The following is a 21,444-nucleotide window of genomic DNA, read 5'->3' as shown; positions in this document are numbered from 1 at the left end:
GTCAGATGATTTGAGGTGCCACTCGGGAGGAATTCAGTCCTCCTGTGAGGGGGATAAAAAGGGCATCATTACAATTCAGTGCTGTTCGCTAAACGTTCATCTGGTAAATGACATTTACATTCCCATTTAGCGCAGAATCATCAGCAGCAAGATAAGCATTGAAAATTGCTTGCCTGACAGCTGAGGAACATACAGTACAAGCATCCGAGACAAGCAATGCTATTCAGTCAAGAAAGGATGGTTAGGTGTCCCTCAAATCCACACAGCCATGGGGGTTCTCTTTTCCATTCAGTGTTTTGATCAGTCTGTCATGAAACTAACATCATCAAGCTAATTGCTAGCTCACCAGCAGTAGAGATGGCCACTTTATCGGTCAAAAACACCATCCTCAAAAAAAAGTCAGGTGGACAATGCCAGAGACACTGATGCCACTAAACATCTTACTATTGCACTACACTAATTGACAGCGAACCCTTGGAGTTTCTGATTGAGTACCTGAACACTCGTTCTGAGTACTACCCTTGAAAATGATTGACTTTTAAGTAGACCTGCTCGTTTTTTTAAGAAAGAGGGCAAAAGAACCTTTTTAAAGAACCATATACAAGAGATTTTCTTGTGTTTGTGTTGTGTTTGGTGTGGCCACTACCTGCCAGTGAGCTACCACACCATGTGGGAGACTGGGGTTTGATTCCCAGTCTGGGTGACTGTGCTGCGCTACACCAATAGAAGTCCTTGGGCAAAACTCCTAACACTACATTGATCCACATCTGTAATACCAGTAACCTTGTAAGTCGTGAAATGTGAAAACCACACAATCCAGACATTTAACCATGTAAGCATTCTTAATACAATGGCTGTACTAAAGAGGCTGTGAGACTGATCAGATATGCTATAGGGAGATTGGGTCTGGCTGCAGTTTGACTGACATAGACAGCTGTGACTATAGAGAAAGTAAGTTCATTCATATTTAAAATCGTTGTTTTGCTGTGTTTTCATCATCAGAGTGAGCCAAGTTCAAGTTCCCCACAAGCAAAATAACTTTGAGAAGCGGACATAAATCTTGTGCAAGATCGATGATGAGTTCATTCAGTGGTTTTTACTCAATTCTCATAGGTTTATGGCCATAATCTTATAGGAATCCATTAAACCAGTCTCAGTTTGCCTCTGTCTCACAGCTTCACAGTGATTATGAGCTGCAACCAGGTTGCCATGCTTTTCAGTGGACATAACACTTTGATTGCCTTGGGTCTGTAACATAGTACACATCTCACATCCTTACAACCATGTAAAAACCACTGATCTGTCATTAGTAGGTTGTTTAAATTTCAGTCAAATGTTCTCCTCCCATTACAGTAGGCAATTCATGGCCATGTTTAGTGATGAAACCCACCAACCTCTATGGTAATAGTCAAAATTCTGGCTTTAAGGACAAGCACTAAAATACAGTAAATAAACCTGTGTTCTGATATACTGCAGCAAACCTTTGGTAACTGGTAAAGTGTGCATAGTTTAACTTCCAGCATAAAATACTTTTATGCTGGAAGTTTTATACTAATACAATACGCTGGTATATGGTTCTATATAAAACCATGACCAAGGAATTATTTAAATACTGAATTGGTTCTTTACCTAGTTTACAAATTGGTAGTTCTCCATGATGGAAAACCTTTGATATGTGGTTCTACAAAAAAGCTTGTTTTCATTTCTATATGAAAACTCTGTTTGCTTTTTGGTTGTGCAGCAGTTGAACCAGGCCTTTCTAATAAGAAGTATTTTGTAGGAGGCTCTTTCAGTTTGACATAAATGAATGACTGTGTCAGTTTACATCTCTTCATGTTCTTGTGGTTAGCTGTTTATTATCCTGCGAGTGATTTATGTTACTGCTGTTACAGTAATGGCTGTTGACAGGCTTCTTGGTCAGGAAAGATGCAGTGTAACAAAGGCTGAAAAAGTAGTAGTCAAGCAATTTCCAAAGCAGAAAGCTCCTGGCCCACAGGCAAGTCCTACAAGGTTAGACCTCATCATCATAAGTCCAACTTTGAGATTAAGGGGTCGAGACTGCAACTCTCTAAGGTCGGATACTGGATGTACACTGATGTGCCTTACATTTCAGAACTAAATCTTGTCTCCTACTAGGACAGGTATAGGACTAGATTTCAACGTTTTGAAGAAGAAGCACAAAGGCATAGCACATGTGAGTAAGGGTGAGAGGTATACTGGTACAAAAGGTGAAAGCTGTGTGTAGGAATTTGAAAGGCTACCTATATACACTATAAACTAATACTGGATACAGCTTTCCAAACAACTCCAGTTCCTCGTGGCATGAATTCCACAAGATGTTGGAAACAATTCTTGGAGATTCCATTGATTGACATAATTGGGGTCACAATTCTGATTTTTTAGAACCACTTTCAATCTTTCACACTGCAAATTTCCTGCTCTACCACATCCCAAATATATCCAGATGACCCTTCCGCCACCTTTACTAGCTTACACTGTTAACCCCTTAACACTCCAAGGCTTATTACACGCAAAACGTTTTATTCAGTAACACTAAAAAGTAACATCTAGAAACTGGTGGGGCTGTTCTCTGGTTCTAGAAGTTTGTAATAGCACTTTCGGGCCACCAGCGAGCCATAGGTTTTTTTAAGGGGGTAGCACAAGGCAGAATGGGTCCATGGATTCACGTTGTTGGTGCCAAATTTTGACTATCATAGTTGTGCTTCAGCAGAAATCAGAATTTATCAGACCAGGCTACGTTATTCTCCGACTGCCTAGTTTCAAGCCTGCGCCCACTGCAGCCTCAGCTTTCTGGTCTTGGCTGAAAGTGAAACCTGACATGGTCTCCTGCTGCTGTAGTTCATCCACTTAAGGTTAAACGTGTTGTGCATTCTTCTCACTCCAAAAAAGGTGATGTTTTTTATTACACTGTTTGGAGGAAAGTCTAGGGACTGTAGAGCTGAAAATCCCAGGAGATCAGCAGTTCTAAAATTACTCAAACTAGCCCATCTGGAACAAACAATCATGCCACGCTTAAAATCACTGAGATCCCATTTTTTCTCAATTCTGATGGTTGATTTGAGCATTACCTAAAGATGCTCACCTAGTATCTGCATGATTTTATACACTGGACTACATACGTTGTTGGCTGAATAGATCATTTTATAAATGGCTAATAAACATTGTCTACTTTAACTCTGCATTTAACTTAACATTTAGTTACTGTTTAGTTTTCTTAGATTTCTCCATGGTACACTGCATCTGCTTACTTACTGATGGGGTGATCCCTGACAGGGCATTTTAATTTCAATCCAGAAAGCATGAAAAAGAACAAACCTCAGTTTCTACACTGACAGATGCTTAAAGCACCAAGTTATGCTGACGTTCTAAATGTTACTCAGTACATCCTAATTTGAACTCTCCAAAGCCCCCCCCCCCACACACACACACACACATTATCATTTTTATCATTTTCGAGATCGAGGTTTCCTTTTCATCCCTTTCTTTTATAAGGTTCTTCATTGAAAGTTGACACCTGCTCTTGTATTCAATAGATGTAAGTGAGACAGATGATTACTGTAATAAATGTGCTATCCTTCTTTGATATGATAATAGCTTAGGAGCTTATCTAACGAAAGTGGAACTTTTAGTGTGCTCATAGCACAAGGCTTCGAGATTGTGAAGATGATCCTTTATTGGCTCAGACGTAACAGAGGCTAAAGATGGGTAAGCAAACATGGAAGCTCATTCTTAAGCTCTTTGGAGAGTTGCGCATGTTTACATTAGCATGTATATCTGACTGCATCCTATTCATCTCATTCAGCCCGAAGTGCTTTTTAAATGCACCTTAAAATCTGGTTTTTGACCTAAAACTCAGGTGCCTTTTACCGTATTTACTGAAATGACCTTTAGTTCTATATAACCTAGTATGAAATCTGAAACTGACCGTATTATTACATGCACATTGATCAAAGCTTGTGCATGTGAAGTAGAGGTGTAAGAAAGTATGTTATGTTATGTTATGCTCTGCAATACTCTATCGATTCTCAGAAACACACTTCATGCACCAATCAGCCAATATTTGCGAGTTAAGGATTACAGCAGCTTTTTCTGAGGCTCCTTGGTCACAGGGCGCTGCAGTTCATTGTTCAACCACTAGATGGAACTATGGAGTGTATGGCTACAGAACCCCATTAGAGCCAGTGTTGTAGAATGTGTAAAACTAACTCTCCTCGAAGGGTACGGCGAGTAAAAAACGGATATACATGAGTACATCACTCAGCCCAGCATAGTGAGCATCAGAACACAGTAGAGTGGACAAATACCACCAAAGAGACAAAACAGCAAACAGTACAAGTCACATTTAACCATGACCAAAAGTACTGCAGCAACAGTTGGAAAGCTGAGGGAACACAGTGTGGTTCTGCGCATGAATTCAGAGTTCCACAGTGTTTTAAACGTGGTTGATTCTAAAATTTAAAAGTAAATTTCAATCTTAAAAGACGATGCAGGACCATTACAGAAGCTCTGCACCATGATGCATTACCTAGTTTGCCTGGAAAGGTTCATGTGGCATCCAGCCCTTGAGTGGCATTGCCGATTAGCAGAGCTTTCCATGAATCCAGTCAAAGATGAAGACAAAGCTCAAGCAAATGTAACACATAGACCTAAAAACTCCAAAGGCGACAGTGACAAGCAGGACAAAAAACTCCTTCAGGGCAGGAGGAAGAAATCTTGGGAGGTACCAAGACTCAAAAGGGGGGGAGGGGGGGCCTCCACTCATCTTAACTATTTATAAATTAATAATAAAAAGGTCACTGTTCCACCACATTAGACACATGTTTTTCTGCTCAGGTGTGCTGATAGTCATTTTGCGCTGATAGTCATAGATTAAAGAAAGTAATGATGATTGTTATGGGTGCTAATAATAATGACAATAATAGTAGCAAATAGTTAGAGTCCATGTAAACGTCAGCATAGTCTGTAATGGTGGGTGGGCAACAAGTTTGAGGCAGATATCTGGTCTGATGCGGGTAGCAGCAGAGCCAGGCAGTCAGTTCACCACTGATGCTTTAATCGAGCTGAAAGACAATCGGTGATCGGTATCAGACCCAAAAACACTAATCGGTCCATCTCTACTATAACAGTTTTTCTAAAATTTGAACAAATGTAAAAATCATAGTATATCGTCTTGCTTTTTCACTATTGCAGTATAATCACACCAGTATTAAATCATAACCCCTGTATCGAGATACGCATCACAGCGTCAGGTCCTTGCCAATCCAAGGCCCTAATGAAAGCGCACTTGTTGCCATGATATGATCATTTGCTCACTGATATGATCACTTGTTAGAGCGAGTGTTTCTACTTTGTCAGCTCTGTGTTGTTGCAAGAGGAATGTAGTAGCTGCGTTTTAAACGAATGCCCTGGAGAGTAAAACTGCTGAGTTGATTTGCAGTAGTGTGCACTGAGGTTTTATTAAGGAAAGTATTATATAATGACTGTCATGTCTAATTATTTAATTTAAAAAATAAATTGCCAAATTGTGTCGAGGGCGCCTTTAGAATGCTAATCAGTGCCAAAGTTTCTCCATCCTGAGCACATGCGACAGATCCATTAGCAACCCTCAGGAATCACAGCTAAGGTGAAGCTTTGAAGTTTAGCATCTCTCTGAAGCTAATCAAATTTTAGGTCACATCCTACCCTTCATAACAGAACCTAGACGGCAAAAATAGGAACATTAAAAAAAACAAAAAAACCAAGACAAGACAGGATAAATTTTCATACTAATTGGGGTAGGGCGAGGAGTTGTTTTGTATCCTTGTATACCATGTATTTATTCATATGATTGAGTTACATGTGGTTTAGAAGTTAACTCTACACAGCACTGTAATCTGTGGATGGGGGGTGGATTTACAGCAATTAAATTAACAGCATGAGCAATACTGAATGGAAGGGTTGGTAATTCAATATATGATTGGAAAACTTTGGGAAATTTTCACTTTAACCCCTGAACACTATTACTCTATAGGGGCTTCTATACAAACTGGTGGGGCTATTCTGTGGTAATTGCGGTCTGTATCAATATTTTTGGCCTGCCAGTGGACTGTAGACTGTTACATTATATGTCAAAGTGTTTGACGTGTCATGTAAGCATTATTAAGGTTACAAAATGCTGCATTCACACCCCAGTCCATATAAATAGGTTCAAAACCAGTGAGCCACATTCATATAACTCAGTGATATCTGCACAGTGCAGTGCAAAATGTGTGGCACGGTATTTAAATGCTATTTATAAAGTCAGCTCAGCACAGCACTGTTGCTTTACTGCCAAGATAGTTTAATATATGACCTCAGTAACAGCCAATCAAAATCCACTTAATGAGCTCAAGTATATGACTTATAAGTATATATATATAAGTATATAACCAATGCTCAGCACTTCAAGTTCTAAGAAAAGAAAAGAAGTACTTTTTTTTTTGTTTAAACTAAGGTACAGTTTTTTTTCCAAATCTAACAGTGCCTTTATAAAAGCGTCTACAGCTGCAAAAAAAAAAGTAAGTGAACTTTGTCACCTCTTTCAGGATTACCCGTTGTGCTCTTGGAGGAATCTTAACAGAACACCCACTCTTCTAGGGAGAGTAGCAGCAGTCCTGAATTTTCTCCATTTGTAGACAATTGTTGATGTCCATGTCTTTTGCAGCTTTTTCAGCTTCATACATTTCTACATCTACATCTTTTGTGTTTTACCATTGCTTTCATCAGTGCAGGCTTTACACTGACCAAAAAAACAGATTTCTTAGATACCAGGCTCTGTGTGCTTTTATTTCATAGACAAAGCACCTCCTTCATTAAAAACTAATTCCGGGAGGATTCACTTATTTTTTCTAGCCTGCACTGTGGATGTTTACTCAATGTGCTCAATTAAAGACAAGTACAGTACAGCTGTTAGTATGTTGTTAGTTTAGTTAGAACTATGACTTTGATAATAATCAGACCTCGTTTTCCTAGAAATAAATGGAAAAATCCAGATAATTTCAAAGGGTTCACTTACCTTCTCGTGCAAGTGTAGATACACTGGGGGCCTCATTGCTTGACACTAGCATGTTTTTCAGACCATGGAGCAGCAGCATCTGTATTACTGTAAAACCCTGAAGTCCTTTTCAAGAAAGCACCTGAGCTGCAGTTGTATGATGTTTGCTGTAATAATAATAATAATAATAATAATAACAACAACAACAACAACAACAATAATAATAATAACTAAACCCATTTTAGCTTCCCATCAGAAGAACGTATTGTCAGGTTTGTTGAGTTTGTCGACATTAAAAGGGCAGCAGGGCCTCAAAGAAAACAAATATTAATAATAAATAATTAAGCATATTAATAAATAAATCATAAATAAATATATACATATTAAAAAGCAAGAAATATGTAGAATATGGAGGTTGTATGGATGCAATTAAGTTTCTGCGTTTACTGGTGTGGTATGATCTTATGCTTGTACAAGCCTCAGATAGAACTGAGCAGTAAGAGAGTTTTGCATTTCAAGTCAATAGAGTTCTATGGCAAAATTCAGGCTGATAGAAAGGTATACACTTGTAAAATAATGATTATGTAATACCTAAGCAGTGAGTAAATAAACCATTCATGCAATAATGGGACTAGAGTGAGGACTATATGCATTGTTTTTTGCACTGTGTCAGTGCCAAGGCATTTTTTTCATTCTTATTGCCTGGGCCAGTTGCTTAACCTACGGCTTAGCTGCATGGCAGGAGACCAACACACACCACGGATGGTGATATCAGTTTAAAAGGAAAGAAAATGCGTAAATGAGCCATGGGTAATTAAGCTTTGTGGCTTGTTTCATATGCTATTAGCCACCGACTTCCTCCACTTGGCTAATGTCTGTAATATATGCCGAGTGCTGAAGATATGGGCCATCGCGTTCGGCTGCAGAGGGCTCCAGCTGCCGGGCTGGATCTGGCTGAGCAGCAGAGGCAATGCCTAACCGGCCGGTCTGAGGCCACGCTCTTAGAACTAGGCACTAGTGAGGCTGTTTTAATGTACAGATATTTGAACTCATTTTTAGTATGTGCTCGCTTCATACTGGCTGATTGAATACGGCAATGTGTAGGAGGGCTGTCAGTTGGTTTTGTGATAATGGCCTTATAGTACTGCAAAATGCTGCAATATGCAAATGAGCTCTTGGACCAGTCAGGTCGCTGTGTTTACTGTGTGCCGTGAGTGCTTTGACCAATCACAGTTCCAGATGTGTGTTTATGAGTTTTTTTTTTAATTATTAATGAAGTAATTCTATTCATGTAATCCAATATAAATAAATGTATCAGTGTATATATCTGTGGACACTCGATCTTCATTTCAACAATGTTGTTGTTGGAGGTAATATCACTAAAATGTCTTAAATATTATTTGAGAACTCATCAGAACTCCTGGACAAAGACTCCCACTCCCACGGAAATTACGCTTGTGCAGTCTCTTTCTGATGGTAGATGCTGTACTTTCACATTAACTGTGTCAAGAGCTACCTGTACATCCTGTGATGACATTTTAGGATTGTTGGAGACTTCTTTGAACTTGCTAGGACGGCCTGACTCGGCCATGCTGGCAGTTTTTAATAATGAACATTTAGTAATGTTCTTTAGCTGTGAATTATTTAGCAGACAGTGGAACAGCTGATTTCTAATTGCTCTGAGATCTTTTTAAGCCCCTTCTCATTTACTCATGTACATCCCTTTGGATCTCGCCATAGTGGTACCACTCACTTCAGCAATCAAGAGCAAACCAACCTGAAGCTGTGCCCTATTCACTATATAGCGCACTACCTTGGGTTTCCCATTCTCTACATTTTGTTGTGTCTAATTTCTAGTGCACTGTAACAATCCCACAGTGTACCGCAATAAGTAGTGTACAGATGATGTAAACTAAAGGGACATGTAATACCCATAATTCGTTGCAATATTCTGTTTGAAAATTTGGGATGCAATGCTGATTGTTTATGCGATGCCACGTACCATTGCACAGCAGTGAGCTCACTTCTCTATTATAATGCTCTGTAAAGTGATCTGGGTTTTCGCATGTAGGGGATAGTGAATAGGGCACAGTTTCAGACACAGCTTAAAAGTCTGGGGTTTAAAGTAAGACAGGCTCCTCCAACATCTGCAGCTGATGTGTTTTACCTGACTCTAATTTTAAGCATTTTCACATTTTACTAATTATTAATGTCTTTGGTTGTTTAAATGAAGATCAAATGTCAACCAAGACAAAGGTTGTAATGGGGTTTCCTAATTTTGTCACATGACTGCATATACATAAAATGTATTTGACATATTATAGTTCAAATAATGCAAGCTGATCTTTAACCACACTTAAGTGATGTGACTCTATATGCTGCTACCCGCAGGCCTGTTCCAGTGGGCCTCAGACGGCTGAGTGTGTGGGGGGGGCTCTGTAATGTGGAGCGCAGCGTAGGAGCTGAGTGGCCGTAGCTCAACCCGCCGCTGCCACCAGAGCTCAAGATGGAGTAAAGGCCCCCGCCTCCGGAGATCAAAGGTACGTGATGTGATTTGCAGCGATTGCACAACTGCCCTCTCCATTTGGATCACCGTGACTCGGCTCAAGACCCGAGTTTGTGTCTTCCCATATGTGGTGGACAGCTATTAGCCACTGTTGAATATTTATGATTGCAGCAAAGAGGTATGGGGAGCGGCGTGTGCTCTGCTTAATTGTGCCTCGGACGCCTGGGTCTTTCAAGGCTGGGCAGGCAATGACAGGCAGTAAACAATGGCGCTCTGCTCCAGCGTGTCCCTCTCTGGTGTTTAGAAACCTGCCATGTTAGCCGCGCCAAGACGCAGGAGAGGGGCTAGATTAATTGCAGGGATAACTGTAGCGCAGATTTATGGCTAGAGGCGAAGGAGAGAGAGGGGGGGGGGGGGGCAGGGAGGGAGACTGAGAGAGAGAAGAGAAAAAAAAGTACCTGCTGGAAGGTCCTTGTGAGAGCAGCTGATGGGAGCCATTGCTGACATGAGAGTCTACTCTTAGTAAGGGCTAGTACATTTACTCCCTGATAGGTCTCTCAACCCTCGTATCATGTCCAAGACCAGTTTGTACCAAACCAGAGCTACGAGACCAATGTAGCTAACAGCTAATAGCAGTAATATCCCATCTCTGTCTCCCAACAGAGACTCTGATTGAATTCTGACAGCTTATAATAGACAAATCTTGACACAATGGATGTCAAAAAGTGAACAACTGGGGAATAAATGGAGATATGAGGTTGCTGAGGGACAGCAACAATTTGATGGGCAGGGGTGGCTTTGCAGTTAGAGCACTGGGTTATTGATCACCTGGGCTGTGAGTTTGATACCTAGATCTGCTAAGCTACCACTTTTGGGCCCTTGAGCAAGACCCTTAATCCCTGCTCCAGAGGTGCCATAGAATGGCTGACCCATTCTATATAGGAAAAGAAGAATTTCATCGTAGTGTACCACAGGACCACAAATATCAGGGTAGAAACCACAGTAGTTAACAGGTAACAGTGCAAGACACCAACATAGAGCAAACACAGGAAGAAGTACTCACAACCAAACTGGAACATATTGGAAGAATGGAAGGAGACAAAAAAGGAGCGTTTAACAAAACAGACAAGGGCAAAAACAGGGGCAGGGCAAGGCTAAGGCCCCGTCTACACATATACAGATATTTATAAAAAATTATTTTTGTTTTTAAACGAGAGGTGAAAAGAGAGACATCCTACCTATGTGGGGCACTATGTAAGTCACAAAATGATGGATTCTACATCTAAATAGAGGCTTATATATCTGTAATACAACAGTATTTCTGTTTATTACCATGTCAAAATATAAATTCTAGTGCTATCAGCATGTAGATGTTGTAGTTTTCTGACTGACGTCATCTGTCATCATACTCTTGCTCCGAGCCAGGTTGGTAGCGAGTGCAAGAGGCAAGAGCTGATCGTTTGGCAGCGTAAACAGCATTCTGACTACTCACTCTGATTTAGAGGGCTAAGAAAGAAGAGACTTTGTCAGAGGTTGTCAGCTTCCATTCTTGAGAGCTTTTCAAAGCAGAATGCAGTTGTCTTGAGTGTTAACTAAATCTGCGCTGTTATCCAGTTTTTTAACAACAAGAATCCAAGCAAGTAGGCCTCAGCTTCTAACAGTTTGCTTCAGCAGTTGGCTTTTGTAGCATTTGTGGCCTTGTTTACCATCTTTGTCCTTTTGTTGGTTTAAAGGTGGATCATGGCTCTTTAGTGCTGAACGGTGACAGATCAGCAACAGATAGGGGAGCTTGTATAATAGCTGCTTTTGAACATCAAAGTTTTCCCCAGAATGTATTCTGTGACTTTCAGGACGACCCCTTTGAGAGCTGGACTCTGGTGCAATTGCAAAATCTGCCTGTCAGTTCTGGCCCTGACCACACTTGCCCAGTGTCATGTGATGGGAGCCTCACATCCCTGAATAACTATTAGTGCATCTTGACACATAGTCCTAGGACATATCAGCCTTGAAAGCAGTCAGAGCTTTTGACTTTTTTTTCCCTCCATGTCACGCCAATGAAATTAGGCGAGGGAGTTGTTGATATATATATTTTTTGCTGTGTATATAGGAAAAGTCAGCTATTTACTGGAAAATGGGATTGCACAGAGAGAATGTGAAAAAGGTCTGGATCATTTAAAGGCCTCTCAGTAGCTACCTGCTGTGCCGGGAGAGAGAGAAAGAAAGACTCGAATAGGCCTGAGCATATAGCATGTCTCACAAGATCAAAATGCAGTAGACATTTCCCTAAAAAACACGATGATGCAGCAGTGGCTAAAATAGCTGGGAATGGATATTCTGAATACTCAGTAACTTCTTAAACTGCATTGTTAGATATTTGTGTCAACACTTTCCTCCTAATGACATAATGCGCTCTACTCATAATTTAAATCTTTGTGCAGGGGCAGAATAATTGGCTTTCGCTCAAGAAGCTGGCCAGTCCTTCCAAGGTTAGAAAATAATTGCTCTGTTGTCGTGGCTAATGCATACAGTCTCTGAATGTGTTTCAATTAACGTTGAATAAAAAAGGACAGTTAAAAGTTTATTTCGTGCCATAGGTAAGACCTCAGTACAACACAGAAGGATTAACGAAGGGCACTTGGCAAGCTCGGAGCATTTGTGAGTAGTATAATGAAATGTGTATTTGGCGCGAATAAAACATTCACAGTAATAATTGTGCATGGAACAGTCTGATTATGCTGAATTCTGTATTTACAAAGCAGAAAAGTGATTCATTTCTTAATTAGTATCTATTTCCAAAGCCAACTCTGATGGAAAAAGACTCTGTCCCATCCTATAAGGCTAAACTGTAGCGAGCGAGTACCTCCCAAGACAGACATCTGTCCCATCCTATAAGGCTAAACTGTAGAGAGCGAGTACCTCCCAAGACAGACATCTGTCTGTCACTTTTCATTATCAAAAGTTTGACTTTTGGATTTTCTTATTTAATAGCAAAATCCTTCACAACAAAAGCTTAGTATGGAAAATTCTAAGGGTATGACTTTCAGAGCCTGTTTACAGCTGGCAACAGGTGTAATCGGATCTCGTCTGTTCACACTGGGCGTACGTTTTAATGACAAGTGTAAACAGAATCCAGTCAAAGAGCATCCAGATACTAGAATGAATTCAGAAATCCATATAAACATTCTGTCTACCAACAGAGAAATGAATTGTCAGTGGGTTGCCGACTTGATGACTTATGAGTCAGGGCTATTCCACCAAATATTAAGAGTTGTTTACTTTATGTACTGCTACAAAAAAACTGAAGTTGATGATCACAAGAAAGAACTTTTTAACCTGTTATAGAAAAAAAAACTTGTCAAAAAGTCCACAATCAAGAGATGCCTTCATTGTACACACTGAGGGTTTACTTTACTTTACCTTACTACTACAAGATTCAAATCACTGATAATATTCATGGACAGAAATGTCAGATTAGACTGCTATCAGATCGGATCAGATCTCTAACAGGATTCTTTGGACAAGTGAAATCAAGATTCATTTGATTCTGGAGAATACCATACAACATCATCTGTCAAACATGGTGCAGGTACTGTTACAGCAAGTATGATGAATTCTGAAGTGTATAGAGCTATAATGTTTGATCAGATTTAGTCAAATGCTGCAAATGGTGCTTTGCAGTACAGATGAATAATAAGAAACCCAGCAGCATAAGAACTTCTTAAGGCAAAGAAATGGAAAATGCTTCAATGGGGAATCAAGTCAGTTAACTCACCTCAACTCAAAAGAGCAAGGCTTTCACTTTTTGAAGCCTTGAAAGGGTGAAAGATCCATAAATGGAAAAGCCTTAGAAACAGCCACTAATGGCCTGGCAAAGCAACTCGAGGAAGGGATCTCAACATTTAGTGATGTCCGTGGGTTCCAGACTTTCAGCAGCCATTGACAATACAAAGGATTTGCACCCAAGTGTTAAAAATAATCCTTCTATTTATAATTATGTTACTTTGACTAATTACATTTGAGCCCGTGAAAATAGAGAGACTTAAAATTGCTGTAATTCCTAAAAGGTTTATGCAATATGTTTGTTAAACCCCTTGAATTAAAGCTGAGGGTCTACACTTCATTGGCATTGTGATTGCTTTGTTTATCAAATATACCGTGCTGATACAGTTTTGCTGAGGCAAAATTCCAGAACTTGTGTCACTGTCCAAAAATCAGGGAATTGTCATCCGTGTGTCTCATATTCATCTTTTAAACTCAAACCTAAATGTTTTCAGCGTGCAGCAGAAAGTGTAGATCAGGCCTTGCTGTTCTAATCGCAAAGTTAATGTGGTCATTTTGTGTGGTTATTGTAAAAGGTAGTGTGACTACATTTACTAACTCAAAAATGCTGTTTGAACAAGTATACAACCCCTGTGCTGTGGACGCTCCAAGGTTACAGATACTGAAGATATTTCTCTAACAAACAGAGTTCTCTAACTGTGGATCATTTCAAAAAGTTTTCTGGAAAAAAAAAAAAACGTCCTTAATTCAAGCCATCACTCAGACTGTGAATCTAAAGTAAAGCAGTGAAATCGAGGACAGAAGAGCAGTCTAAAAAAAATCAAGTTAAAGACAGCCACAATATTTGAGGGGTTTAGATTACCTAGTGCTAAAGGTAAAATGGTAACCCAGAATTTTTCCAGACATTATCCGGAGGAGCTATATGTGTGAACACAAATATCCAAATCAGTTGTACTGGACATTACCCGGATTTTATCCTGTCAGCCCCTTAAGAACAGAATCCAGGTAATATCTGATTGAGCCCATGTGGAAGTAGAGTAGGTCATTTTCTGGAGGATTTACTGTGGGCATGTCGACGGCATCATTATGGATGAGTCTTCAATGGGCTGTAAACAAAACACTGCTATTTCCACAGCTTCACTTTTGCGTCCTGCTGTGTCTCCTGCACATACTACACAGACGACACCCCTTGCCTAAACCAGGCAGAACATTTCCTGTGGTGAGAATTCGCCTGACACAGAAAATCCAAGCTTGTACGCTACATGTGTGAATGGGTAGCTCCGGATAATGACCGGACCGAACTCACTGGACTTTGTCTGGCGATCATATGTGAAAACAGCTCGGTATTGTTAGGATATGGAAGCTTCCTAAACATGGCATGTACCTGAAGACCTAGAAGGAGACTTGTGAAGGAATGGAAGATCTACAGAGACTGAAGTGACAAGTGACTGAAGGCCTGTAATATTTACACAAGTACAGTTATAATTTTTGTAAATATCTGTTGACTTTTAAAATGAACTCCATGAGCACATTAGTTTGCAATAATAATGTGGTAGAACAGTGTTGTGTTATTTACAATCAAGACAGATCTGATTACTTTTAAGGGGATTATATACTCTTGCAAGTTGTTTTTTAATAGGCGTTCCTCCTGTTGATTTATGAAGTGGAATATATATATATATATATATATATATATATATATATATATATATATATATTTCCATATATATTTACTCCTGTAAAGTTGTTGTTGTGTTTGGAGATACAACTTTTTGCAAGACAGTGAAAACATGCCCAGCCCCATTCTTTGGATTGTAGGCATTTTCTTTTTGTCACTTGCCACCTCTTTGATACAGGTTAATCTTGGTCTCATCTGTCATCAAAACTTTAAAATATTCTTCAGCTCTTTTAAGCACTTTTTGCAAACTGTAATCTGACCATTCTGTTTAGTGGTTTGCATTTAGCTGCGTAGCCTCTGTATTTTTGTTCATGAAGTCTTCTGCGGTTAGTAGTCTTGGACAGATAGACTCTCATCTCCAGATGCTGTTTTTTGATCTGCCAGACAGACAGTTCTGAAGATTAATTTACATTTAAGTCATTTAGCAGATGCTCTTATTATGTCTATTTATTTAAGAATAACCTCAGCTAGTTTGAATAGACTAATAATTTAAAGATATCTCTAAGTTTAGACACTACTAAACACAAGTCAGTAAGGAAACCATTCTGCTATTCGCCCAAGTATTCTCTAAAGAGGTGGGTCTTCAGTCTGCGTTTGAAGACAGTGAGCGACTCGGCCGTTTGTGCCAAACATTATGGTGCCCTAGAACGAGGGGGCTGTGTTGTATTTTCAACATTTAACATAATTTTTTAATTATTTTTAATGTCATAAAAACATGAATCATATGGAATGGGTGAGGTGTGTTTATATGCATACATATGTGTGTGTCTTCAGTAAGTCTGCAGCTCTTTCTCTCTGTCTCTGTCTCTCTCTCTCTCACCCTCTCCTTCGGCCTCAGTGCAGTGTGCTGTTCTATCCCTGGCAACCGAGAGCTCTAGATAAGCCCTGCTGATGCTTGTCTGCTTGGGAGCAGATTACTTTGTAAACGGTGGAGAGAGAGAGAGAGAGAGAGAGAGAGAGAGAGAGAGAGAGAGAGAGAGAGAGGAGGTGTGGACTGGAACTTTTCTGCACTCGGCTTCAGTGTGTTGCTGCTTATGTCTGGAGCAGACTGGGTTTGGGTCTCTGGAGCTCATACAGTGCTCTGATTAATGTAAAGGTCACCAGCTCATCCGTAAGGTGGTGTAATCAGCACTTTTACTGCTTTCATCAAACCTTTTCACATTTCTTTTTTAGACTTTTTTTTTAGACCTGAGAGCACAGCCCTCCTCACTTCATCCTTTAAGGAATGAGAGAAAGAGCGTACGGGTCTAGCTGTGCGAACATCTGTTGTGTATCGCTCTAGTTCTGGCCTAAGTTTGTGAGCAGCGCTAATCAGGTTTGCATCTACAGAGGCAGGTCGTGTTGCTGCCCATTAGAATTCTGCTGGATCCTCTCGTGTTTGACCAGAGCTGTGTGGTTAGTTGATCCAATATTTGTCGGCCCGTGTTTTGAAGATGCCCAGCTGTTTTTTCCGCTGTGCTGGGGGAATACAGAATGTGCTTCCTTTTCCTTTTTCCCTTTCCTCGCCAGTGCTTTGAAGGTGCGCCTGCAGACACCTGCCCTCACCTCTCTATTGGAGATATTAAATTAAGGGGAGTTTATTGTTTGATGTGTCTTTCTCAGAGGAAGCACAAAGCTCTCCAGTGAAGCGTGGCAGTGCAGTTATTTGAGGATGAATCCTGAGGCATTACCCTTTCCGACTCTACTGCTTTCTGTAGTACTTTGTGCACCGTCATCACCCATATTCACTAACTGAGGAAGATCCCTTTTGAGGGCCTGAAGTAACCCTCAGAAGTCCGGAGTTATTACTAGTCGTTTTGATAGGCTATTTAAACGTCATCGCAGATTTGCATGAATTTATATTCGAGTTTAGACATTTATAATTAGGAATTAATATTCAGTTACGAAGTCTCTGACTTTTTGTCCTCATTTGTCTCAATGTCAATGACAAAGACATTACATGGATAAGACTGTATTTACAAAGGTGCCATTTAATCAAATTCGGGTCATAATAACAGATCTTCTCCTCTTCTCATAAGTAGGGGCACACCGATATTCGTGAATTTTTGAGGAAAATTAGGTCTAGATTTTTTGGCCACTTTCACTGTCTAGTGCTTTCTGTTTGTCAAATCTGCAACATGAATAAGGTGCTAGATTGCTATTTGAAATCCTTTTTTTCAGCCTATTACAAACACATGAATTAACCCCCTAAACAGCCTGTGGCCTGCCGGCATTACAAACGTCTATTACCAAAGATTAGCCCAATCAGTTTGTACAGAAGTATTTACGGAATGATACACCTTAGCATGTAGCAAGCCTTGAAGTGTTAAGGGGTTAAATCAAGAGCTGTGACATAGGACGTGACTGGCTGTTTATCCCAATTAGTCATCCATAATCATGCCGCAATGTTTTTCTATTCACCTCATTCCGCCACCCCCACTTTTGAGAGTTTGCTTCTTATGCCTTTGTGTTAATTTGTGGTCATATTGTGTTCAAAGTGGATGCAGACTGAAGTGGACACTGATCATAAAGTGGCTAGCTATGCTAAGCCCTGCATCTGTGGCTAACTTTTAAAGGTCCACCCATACGGCCATACGTATGCTCTTAGCATTTTCTTGGTTATGAATTATGGTCATGAAGCTCCAGTAAAGCAGACGCATCAGGTGCTTGTGAGACTGTCAGGTAAGATGTTAGTCTAAGAGCTACCCTAAAAGCCTCACAAGCACCTGACAATTCGGCTTCACCCAAGCTTCATAACCGAACCATTTCTCTGGGGAAGGAAGTTCCGGTGTTGGTTTCCCCTCCGCAAAACGAAAAAAGACATATGGATGTTTGGGTGGATGTTTTTAATTTAGCACCTTCAACCACAGACGGCGGGCCTCCTCTGTGGAAGGTAGTGTGGTAAGTGTGTATGTGTTGCACCCTCTAACTAAGCATATTCTACTACTACTCGCTGTATATTCATTATTGCTGTGGTTGTACCAACAGTGGATCCACCAACAAAGATGCCCCCCACCCTGTATTATTGTGATTGAAAATAATGTGAATAGGTTATTCAGCAGACAGATAGACAGTACAATGTACTTGTACCTAACTCATGTGATTTTTGTAATTAAATTACAACACAAAATATGGCAAAATAAAAAGAATTAATTGGCCAGTTGGGCTGAAAGTGGACCAAAGGTCAGAATTCCCCCTCTTCACAGAATTTGCCTGCAGTGAGCCACGGGTGAGAAATAATCCATAAAAAATAAAACTGCAACTTGCTGATGAAACTATGCATTTTAAGGGTTTCGTTTAGATTCTCATGGTGGAAAACAAATGAAATGTGGATCCCTACCAGCGTGCTGGAGAAAATACATATATGTACTGTATATAAACCCTCTTCGCAGCTGTTCAAGGACTTATTCTTTAGTTTACTGAGGCCAACTAAGAGACATTGAAATCAGTGATGTACTGAAAGGTTGTGAGAGTGCAAGGGCCCCAATTAGCCATATAAGCAAGGGCAGAGAGCAACCTTGTACTGTGTGTGGGAGAGAGTGTTTTATATTCCTCATGAAGGTTTGGTATTGGGAGATGTTTTTAAAGTGATAAACTGAGATGATATTACAAACCTCCACACTTCTACAGGGAGTCTGATTTTATAAAACAGTAGTGTCACCAATGGCAGGATTTGTTTTCAGCATCACCACCTCTGATAATCCAATAAAACATCTTGATAAATAACCAGATAAATCTTTTTTTCCAAGCCTGCTCTACCTACACCTCAACCTTTTCAGTTTTTTGTGCAAATATACCCTTTGAAAATGAGAGTAATTTTTTTTGCAGGGGTGTGTGTTGTGGACTGTGAATGAGCTCCTTCCTACAGGCGGTGTGTATTTGGCTGGGGTAAGTGATGCTGCAGGCTGGCGCTGATGATGTGGCCAGAGGGCTGCTTGGAACCTGGTGTCTGACAGCAGCAGTTGTTGCTGAGGGGTAGACACGGTGACCTCTGCAAAAGGACCCATTTCTTTGGATTTCAGAGGCGCGTGACTGTGTGACTATATTAGGGCCGGGTGATACGGGCAATGTTTTTCCACATCATTTTAGATCTCAGACTTTGAACAGTATGTCTGGTGTATTTTTATGAAATCATTCATGACCAAGATCATAGAATCAGTAAGTAAATGAGGGATAAAAAGAGAAAGTGAGAATAAAGTTGTTGTAGGGGTTGACTGGCCTTTGCATTGGCCCAGATCTTTGCTAGTTTTAAGAGATTTTCCTCAGCCTCACAGCCTTCTACTCTTCATAGTTTCAACTCTGAAAATAGCTTTATAGCAAACTCTATGTTCTTCCCTCTCCCTATCTAGAGAGTAAAAAGTGCACATCAGCACATAGTTTACTGAAGTAGCAATTGTTCAAACCTTTACTTCTATCACCAGGGTGGCATAGGGACTCAGCAGGCAGTGTGTGTGCTGCACGGCTCCTGGCTTTGTGGGTACGATGCATGCTCTACCCACTGCCTGCGAGGAGTTTGCTATGTCCTCCAAATGTCTACAAGACTTTTTTTCATGGTGCTTCAGCTTCCTCCTACTTCCCATGGTAGGTGAATTGGCCATGTTCCTAGCATGAATGATGTGTCTGGTATCCTGTGATGGACCCGGGTTCAGGCAGATAAGGCCAGCTTGGGCACAGTGGTTCCAGATTGGCTCTGGCCAAAAGAACTGCATAAAAAGAGGGTTGGATGTTTTATCACCCTGATGTTCTGGTGTCGCTAGTGAATATTAAGCTCTTTCTATTTTCTAGATGAGGTCTGATGGTGAGATGAGATGAGGAAGGCAGATAGAAATCCGATCTCCTGCATTTGTGAACTGCTTCCCTTCTAGCATTCAGCATAGCCGCGCTTCATGGAGGGGTGGAGAAGACAGTGTGCTGTGTGAAAAAGCCGTTTGCCTGGGCCCAGTGAGTGACAGCTCCTTATCAGCTGCCCCGCTAGCTGATCAAAGTTGAAAGAGGGTCAGGCTGAATTAAAGAGCAGCTAATTAAAATGTCCTGGGTACAAGCTCGAGCCGCTTCCTTTATCTGCTCCCACGCCGGCCGCCTGCGATACGCGCCCGCTGAATAGAAGGCACTGGAGGCATGGTGTTGAACTTCCAAGTTCAGCAGCGCCGGGTGCAACATTACACTGCCTCCACGTCCTCCACCGTCTGGGCTTTTTCTCGCCAATGCCAATGACGAGTGAACGCCAGTGAAATCCAGCCAGTCATGGCCTTTTCCTGAGGCATCTTGTTCACAGACTGTTAGAAAACACGAGTAGAGTGCGGTGCTGAAGGAGCACTTGCGCGTTCATACGTGTCAGTCTCTCGGGGCTTTTCCCAGGGCTTTCATTTGTGTCCTGTTGATAGCCCCTGCCCTCGCTTGCAAACCCATGCTGAACAACCACTACCTTTGTTTATTTCAACTCATCCCTTGTCATTCGGCTTCGTCCGACCTCTAGGATAATCCACAAGGAGTTCACCAGCCTAAGCAGGAGAGACAAAACCAAAATGTTGATGCAGAATGTAAGAGCAGATGCAAGGGAAGAACAGAAGGCTAGGCCGTGTTGGGCATGTCCCGAGGAAAGACTGTCTATTTTAACAAGCGCCTGAGAAGAAAAGACACAGAGCAGTAATATCTTTTATTCTTATGTCCATGAAAACCTTGCTTGTTATAAAATCTCTCTTCCATCTCTTAGCCCAGGAGCTAACTCTGAAGACGGATCTCTACCAGGAAGGGCATAGTCCGCAAAAGCTAAACTGCGCCTTGCTGCAGGGCATGGTATGGTAGTGACTGATGGCCAGTGTAATCACTCTGGGAGTATCGGAGTACTGTTTTGTTGAGGCAGACTTAAAATGCACTCTACGAGTGGGAGTGGCGAGTTGGCAAGTTGCCTCGTGGATGTGCAGCTGACTCCAACAGCCTCTATTTTGGAACACAGTGAAAGGGAATACAAAAGAGGAGACACAGCCGGCCTTCTTTTTGTCGCAGACTTATGTTTTGGCACCTATTACTGATACAGCAATCAGTCCAAACAAATGAACAGTCAAGCGCTTGCCAGTTTGGCTCATTTGAATTATTCAGAGATTCTTTTAAAACGTTCAGATTGCCAGCTTTGTGTATGTGTGTTGTGTTCTTTCCCTGGACATCAGTTTTTTGTTTTTTTTTAATAAAGGGTATTTCATTAAGTGCCACCACTGTAAGCAAGCCTTTGTCAGTGTTGGTAATTTCACAAAGAAGCTACCCAGCTGCCTTTGTTTGCAAGATTTTTGTAGCGTCACTGTTTTTCTGACAGTTGATTTCTTTATTTTGTACTGAATACCAAAGGAGCTCGTCAAGTGGTCAGCGGGAACGTCTGCTTCTTGTCTCTGTGAAAAAGAGAACACCTGTGTCTGTCAGAAATCTGGAGATGTTATCACCGAGTCCTCACCGAGAGATCTTTTCCCTTGCTTG

General features: G+C 40.9%; 1 protein-coding gene across 2 annotated transcripts in view; it reads left to right on the top strand.

The window, feature by feature from the left end:
• Window positions 1-21,444, top strand: part of grik4 (glutamate receptor, ionotropic, kainate 4) — a 510,448-nt gene that overhangs the window by 93,991 nt on the left and 395,013 nt on the right. For both annotated transcript variants that reach the window (XM_072692120.1, XM_072692119.1), the window contains exon 2: window positions 9,425-9,573. The gene's annotated coding sequence lies outside the window, so the exon portion shown is untranslated. The remainder of the gene's footprint in view (window positions 1-9,424; window positions 9,574-21,444) is intronic.

This window comes from Salminus brasiliensis, chromosome 11 (genome assembly GCF_030463535.1).
Source record: "Salminus brasiliensis chromosome 11, fSalBra1.hap2, whole genome shotgun sequence".
In the NCBI taxonomy this organism is placed as follows: domain Eukaryota; kingdom Metazoa; phylum Chordata; class Actinopteri; order Characiformes; family Bryconidae; genus Salminus; species Salminus brasiliensis.
This window is presented reverse-complemented; position numbering and strand designations above follow the sequence as displayed.